This window comes from Crocuta crocuta, unplaced genomic scaffold, assembly GCF_008692635.1.
Source record: "Crocuta crocuta isolate KB4526 unplaced genomic scaffold, BGI_CrCroc_1.0 scaffold179, whole genome shotgun sequence".
NCBI classification, from domain to species: domain Eukaryota; kingdom Metazoa; phylum Chordata; class Mammalia; order Carnivora; family Hyaenidae; genus Crocuta; species Crocuta crocuta.
The window spans coordinates 11,363,198-11,369,572 of NW_027551568.1; the positions used below are offsets into that span (position 1 = coordinate 11,363,198).

General features: G+C 42.8%; 1 pseudogene; it reads left to right on the plus strand.

The window, feature by feature from the left end:
• Nucleotides 1-5,852: 5,852 nt before the first annotated feature.
• LOC144220314 (small ribosomal subunit protein eS27-like pseudogene) lies at nucleotides 5,853-6,132 on the plus strand (annotated as a pseudogene).
• The last annotated feature ends 243 nt before the right edge of the window (nucleotides 6,133-6,375 follow it).

Here is a 6,375-nt window from a genome sequence, read left to right on the forward strand (position 1 = left end):
TTTTACCACACCACAATGCTTTTCCTCTTTTACAGCTATCACACTTTTTTTGTGTGTGAAATACAAGTCCTTCCATGCAGTTTTGCTAGGAGTTTCAACAGAGAAAAGGGGTGCAGAGCGTGGGAAATAATATATGGCAGAACAGGAGGCAGAGTCCACACTGCTTCAAGATTCTTAGCTAAGTTCTTGCTCTCAGCTAAATTAACAATAGAAGATCTGAAATAGTAACTAGGAGGTAATGCTCTGTACGGTACTGGCAATATATGTGCCGTAAGACTTCACCCAGAGACCTCAGATCCCACAAGCACCTGAACCAGCCCCACGCTTACGGTGTTCCTCAAAATATGTAGGAGAACCTACATTAGAATCACATCAGGTTCTCTTAAAGACCTGATTTTTAAGGGCGCCTGGGTGGCTCAGTCAGTTGAGTGTCAGACTTCAGCTCAGGTCATGAACTCACAGTTTGTGGGTTTGAGCCCCTTATGGGGCTCTGTGCTGACAGCTCAGAATCTGGAACCTGCTTCAGATTTTGTGTCTCTGTCTCTCTCTGCCCCTTCCCTTCTTGCGTTCTTCCTCTCTCTCTCTCTCAAAAATAAATAAACATTAAAAAATTAAAAAAATAAAAAAGTCCTGATTTCTATGACTGACCCTTGGACATTTGATTCAGTACATCTGGGGCAAGGTCTCAGGCTCTGTATATGACTCTTATCTATCTAACTAAAGTTTGAGAAATACTTGTCCAGGTACTATGCTTCCATAAAACTATTTTTCAAACCAGATAAGGTGTTGTAGAATTCATGGAACTCATGGTATCATTTACAAAACATGACATGATACATTAAATGTAATAGAGCTAAATTTGGAAGATAAATTACTATAGAATTAGTACAGACTTTGGGAATAAACGGAACTGAGCTCAAATCTTTCCTCTGCTGCTTAGCAGTTATGCAACTATAGGCAAGTTTCTGAACACTGAGCTTTAGTTTCCACTGCTTTAAAATATTGATTATGACACTTTGATTGGATATTTGAAGACTGAAGACAATATATGTGTAATGCCTGAAACATAATAGCCATCCAATAAATGATAGGTATTCTTATTTTAATTTTTTAGACAGAGAGAGAGTGCAAGCAGGGTAGAGGGGCAGATGGAGAAAGAGAGAGAGAGAGAGAGAGAGAGAATCTTAAGCAAGCTATGCTCAGCGTGGAGCCCAACTCAGGGCTCAATCCCAAAACCCTAGGAATCATGACCTGAGCCTAAATCGAGAGTCAGACACTCAACCAACTGAGCTGTCTAGGAGCCCTGATAGGTAATCTTATTATTAGACATCGAACAGTATATAAAATAGGATGTCATATCTTAATACACTCTAGTATTAAGAGATGTTAAGGACCAGAGATTTCAAAATGGTTTAAGCCTTTGTAGTGGTTCAGCACACCAGCTTTGGTTCAAATCCCAGCTGGTCTACTTTCTCACTTACCACCAGCACAGTAAATGAGCCCTAAAGGAAAAACCTGCCCATTTCTAACACTATGTGAGTGTCTGAGTCAGGAACTCCAGATTCGGTATCTCTAAGAGTGAACTCAGCATTTTCTCTATCCCCTGAGTTTGCCAGTCCTCTGTATTTTCATTTCAGTGACTTTTATTGCTGTTCACTTAGTTACCCTAACCTAGAATAATGATAGCAAACAAATGAGTAGAAGGGACTCTTCTATGGACTGTTTTGGTATTAAATTAGATCTATTCACACAGAATGACTGTATGAAGTGTAGGTACTATTATCATCCCCATTTCACAGATGAAAGAACTGAGATGGACACGACACATGATTTGCCCAAGGCAATCCCTTCAGTAGAGTCAAGATTCAAATCCAGGCAGTCTAGTCCCAGAACCCATATCTGTTAGTGTGGATAATACTGCCTCTAGAGGCACCTGGCTGGCTCAGTCTGTGAGACCTGTGACTCTTGATCTTGGGGTCATGAGTTTGAGCCCCATGTTCAATGTACAGATTACTGTTATTTTTTTTAAAGATGTAAGAAGTTGTTGTTTTTTTTAAAGTTTGTTTATTTTGAAAGAGGGAGAGCATGTGGGCATGTGCTTGTGAGCAGGGGAAGGTCAGAGAGAGAGGAAGAGAGAACCCCAAGCAGGCTCTGCACTGCCAGTGCAGAGACGGATATGGGGGCTCCATCCCCCAAACCATGGGATCATGACCGGAGCCAAAATCAAGAGCTGGATGCTGGGGCGCCTTGGTGGCTCAGTCAGTTAAGCACCTGACTTTGGCTCAAGTCACGATGTTGTGGTTCATGAATTTAAGCCCCATGTCAGACTCTGTGCTGACAGTTCAGAGCCTGGAGCCTGCTTTGGATTCTGTGTCTCTCTCCCTGTCTCTGCTCTTCCCCTGCTCCTGTGCTTGCTCGCTCGCTCTCTCTCTTTCTCTCTCTCTCTCTCCCTCAAAAATAAACATTAAAAAAAAAAAGTTGGACACATAACCGATTGAGCCACCCAGGCACCCCAGAGGTTACTTTTTATTATTTTAATGTTTTATTTATTTTTGAGAGTGAGTATGAATGGAGGAAGGGCAGAGAGAGGTGGGGACAGAGGATCTGAAGTGGCAGCAGTGAGCCAATGAGGGGCTAGAACTCACCAATGACAAAATAATGACCTGAGTTGTAGTTGGATGCTCAATCTACTTAACCACGCAGGCACCCCCTCCAGAGATTACTTTTAAAAAACATCTTTAAAAGAAATACTGCCTCTAAAGATATTTGGGTTATTTTAAAAGCTCACACTCTCAGGGCATGGCTGGCTCAGTCGGTAGAGCGGGCAACTCTTGATCTTAGGGTCATGTGTTTGAACCCCACATCAGGTATAGAGATTGCCATAAAAAATAAAATAAAATAAAATGAATAATAGCTCTCACTCTCTTCATTTCAGTATTTGTTTTTAAGGAGACCTAGTTTTTTAAAAATTTATTTATTTTGAGAGAGAGAGAGAGAGCACAGGAGGGGCAGAGAGAGAGAAAGAGAAAGAGAACTAAGCAGGCTCTGCACTGATAATGCAGAGCCTGATGCAGGGCTCGAACTCATGAACCATAAGATCATGACCTGAGCCAAAACTGAGAGTTGCTTGCTTAACTGAATGAGCCACCTAGACCCCATTATTTCAATATTTAATAAGATACATAGTCCTCTTCAATTTATTTTAATTTTTTTAATGTTCATTTATTTTTAAGAGAGACAAAGCTTGAGTGGGGTAGGGGCAGAGAGAGATGGAGACACGGAATCTGAAGCAGGATCCAGGCTCTGAGCTGTCAGCACAGAGCTGGATGTGGGGCTCGAATTTACAAGCCATGAGATCATGACCTGAGCCAAAGTCAGTAGCTTAATCAAATGAGCCAGCCAGACATCCTTTAATTTTATTTTTTAAAGTAATCTCTATGCCCAACATGGGGCTTGAACCTCCACCCCAGGTTTGAGAGGCACATACTCCACCTACTGGGTCAGCCAGGCGCCTCTACATAGTCCTCGTAAATGTCTCTAATCCATCCCCTCTGCTCTCGTCATACTAATACAGACGAGTTTTGGCCCCATTGGCCTTTTGATTAAACTATGGGTTTCCTTGATTTTAGCTTCTTCTAATTCAATCTTTCCTCCAACCCAACTAGTTAGAAGTATTTCGACATATCAGATAAAGGGTTAATATCCAGAATCTATAAGGAACTCACCAAACTACACGCCCAAAAAACAAACAACCCAGGGAAGAAATGGGCAGAAGATATGAACAGACACTTCTCCAAAGAGGACATCCAGATGGCCAACAGACACATGAAACGATGCTCAGCATCCCTCCTCATCAGGGAAATACAAATCAAAACCACACTGAGATACCACCTCACGCNGGAATTAAGTAGAAAAAAAATAAATAAATAAAATAAAATATGGGGAAAAAAAGAAGTATTTCCAAAACATAGATCTGATAAATGACTCTCCGTTAGTTCAAAACATTTAATAGCACTCCAGTTTCTACAGAATAGGACTCAAATACTCCTATGTGTTGTTCAGTGAGGAACCCAGTGCAATACCTCATTTACAATACCCAGTGAGTACAATGCATTTTATTTTCATTGATATGAATATCTCTTGCTTCCCCACTACAGTGAACCCTCTTTGAAAGTAGGGACATTGGGGACACCTGGGTGGTTCAGTCAGTTAAGTGTCCACTTTCAGCTCAGGTCATGATCTTCCAGTTCGCGAGTTCAAGCCCTGCATCAGGCTCTGCACTGACAGTGAGGAGCCTGCTTGGGATTCATTCTCTCTCTCTCTCTCTCTCTCTGTCTTTCTCTGCTCCTCCCTTGCTCTCACTCTATCTCTATCTCAAAATATTTTTAAAAAGAAAATAAATTAAGTTTAAAAGGATAGAAAGTAGGGACACTTTTGTTCATCTTTATATAACCATATTTCCCCAGGCCCCAGGAGCCCACAGGTGCAAGGGAGGTCACAATATCATTAATATACGAACCTTAACGATTCATTGCTCTTCCAGCAGGTGCAAGAACTGTAGCTTCAGCAAAATCCGCCATTACTACAGAGAGTTTTGGATTGCCCAGGGATGTTTCTTTTTTTTAATTTTTTAATGTTTTATTTATTTCTGAGAGAGACAGACAGACAGTGTGAGCAGGGGAGGGTCAGAGAGAGAGGGAGATACAGAATCTGACCGGCTCCAGGCTCTGAGCTGGCTGTCTGCACAGAGTCCAACGTGGGGCTGGAACCCACAAATCGTTAGATCATGACCTGAGCCGAAGTCGGATGCTTAACCGACTGAGCCACCCAGGCGCCCCCCACCCCAAGGATGTTTCTGACATGCTCAGTAGCATATTCTCTCCCACTGTAACTACGCAACTGCCCCGCGTGACAAGTGACCCACTGTGGTTCTCCCATTCATCCTCGGAGCCCCGTGTGCTGCTTGTCATCACGAGCTTAGGTGCCACAGTAGTAAAGAATGGCTTTCTTCCCTGTGAAATAATGTTAAAGGAGGGTTGGCTTCAGCCTCATGAGTTTAGTGCAATAACTTTCACGTACAGCCCTCTAGCTCCCTGGGCATGAATGACATCTACTGTCAGGGGTCTGAGGCAGGACAAGTTTGAGGTACAGCCATACCATCATTTTTGAATCCCTCGTTCCCTGCAACAATGGTTTCATATTGGTCCAACTCATTTCTTTTCCCTTTCAGATGGTCTGCCTTATTTAAGTGACCTAAGCAAATCTGGTAAAACTTCTATGAGGCCGCCCTGGCAGTGTGCTAGATGCATACGATATCTGAGTCAGAGAGTGCCCACAGGGGGCAAACCCTCCGAGCTGCACCTGTCTGCCCCTCCCCACACCCCTCACCAACCCCACTGCTTAGCACGGAGCTCTGTGCATAGAAAATCTCAGTGTTTTAAAACATAATAAAAATAATTTTTATGCCACTTGAGAAGAGCTAGAGTTTATCTGAGGAAGGGAGCACAAATTGGGGATGAGACTCTTTGGCCCTAAGTCCACAACTACACAGAAATTCTGGCATTTCAGGAAAACAAAAACAAAAAACGGGGGCTCTCAGCTGAGGTGCGTTTGAAAGTTGCTAGGACTCTGGTGACAGCAGTATAAAATGGATGGGTGTTCTCCAAAGCACGCCTCCAGAGGAATCTGGGTCACAAGTGAAGTGCGCAAGACCACATGCCTACCCTTTCGGCTGAAGCAAGGGGAAGCTGATTCATTTCTTGTGACCCATTGCGGACAGGATTGCAAGTGCCTATTGACACACTCTTTAGAAAGACTATTTATCCGGCAGCGATGACCTCCCCCAAGAGAACATGAGCCTTGCAAAAGACCTCCTCCACTCTTCCCTGGAAGAGAAGAGGGAGCACAGGAAGAAGCACTTGGTGCAGAGCCCCAACTCCTAGTTCATGGGTGTGAAGTGCCAACATGACCATGATCTTTAGCCATGCAATAAGAGTAGCTTTGTATGCTGGCCATTCCATGGTCCTCCGCCAGCCTACCGGAGGAAAAGCAAGGCTTACAGAAAGATGCTCCTTCAGACAGAAGCAGCACTGAAGGCATCCTGACTCAAGATAAGTAGGAAACTATCCCAATAAGCACATTTTGGATGAAAAAAAAAAAAAAAGACCATTTAGTTATCTTGTTCATGTAATGCAAACCTTTTAGATTGACTTGACTTTTCAGGTTCTAAATATATGAGGTATTTGCTTTGGGTTTTTTTATGAAATGGAGCCTATTAGCCATTAGGTGTTAATGAAAGAAACTGCCAACTGGATCAGGGTTTTAAAACATTGGAAGTGTTTGTTTGCAGTTCACTGGTATTAAGATTCATTTAAA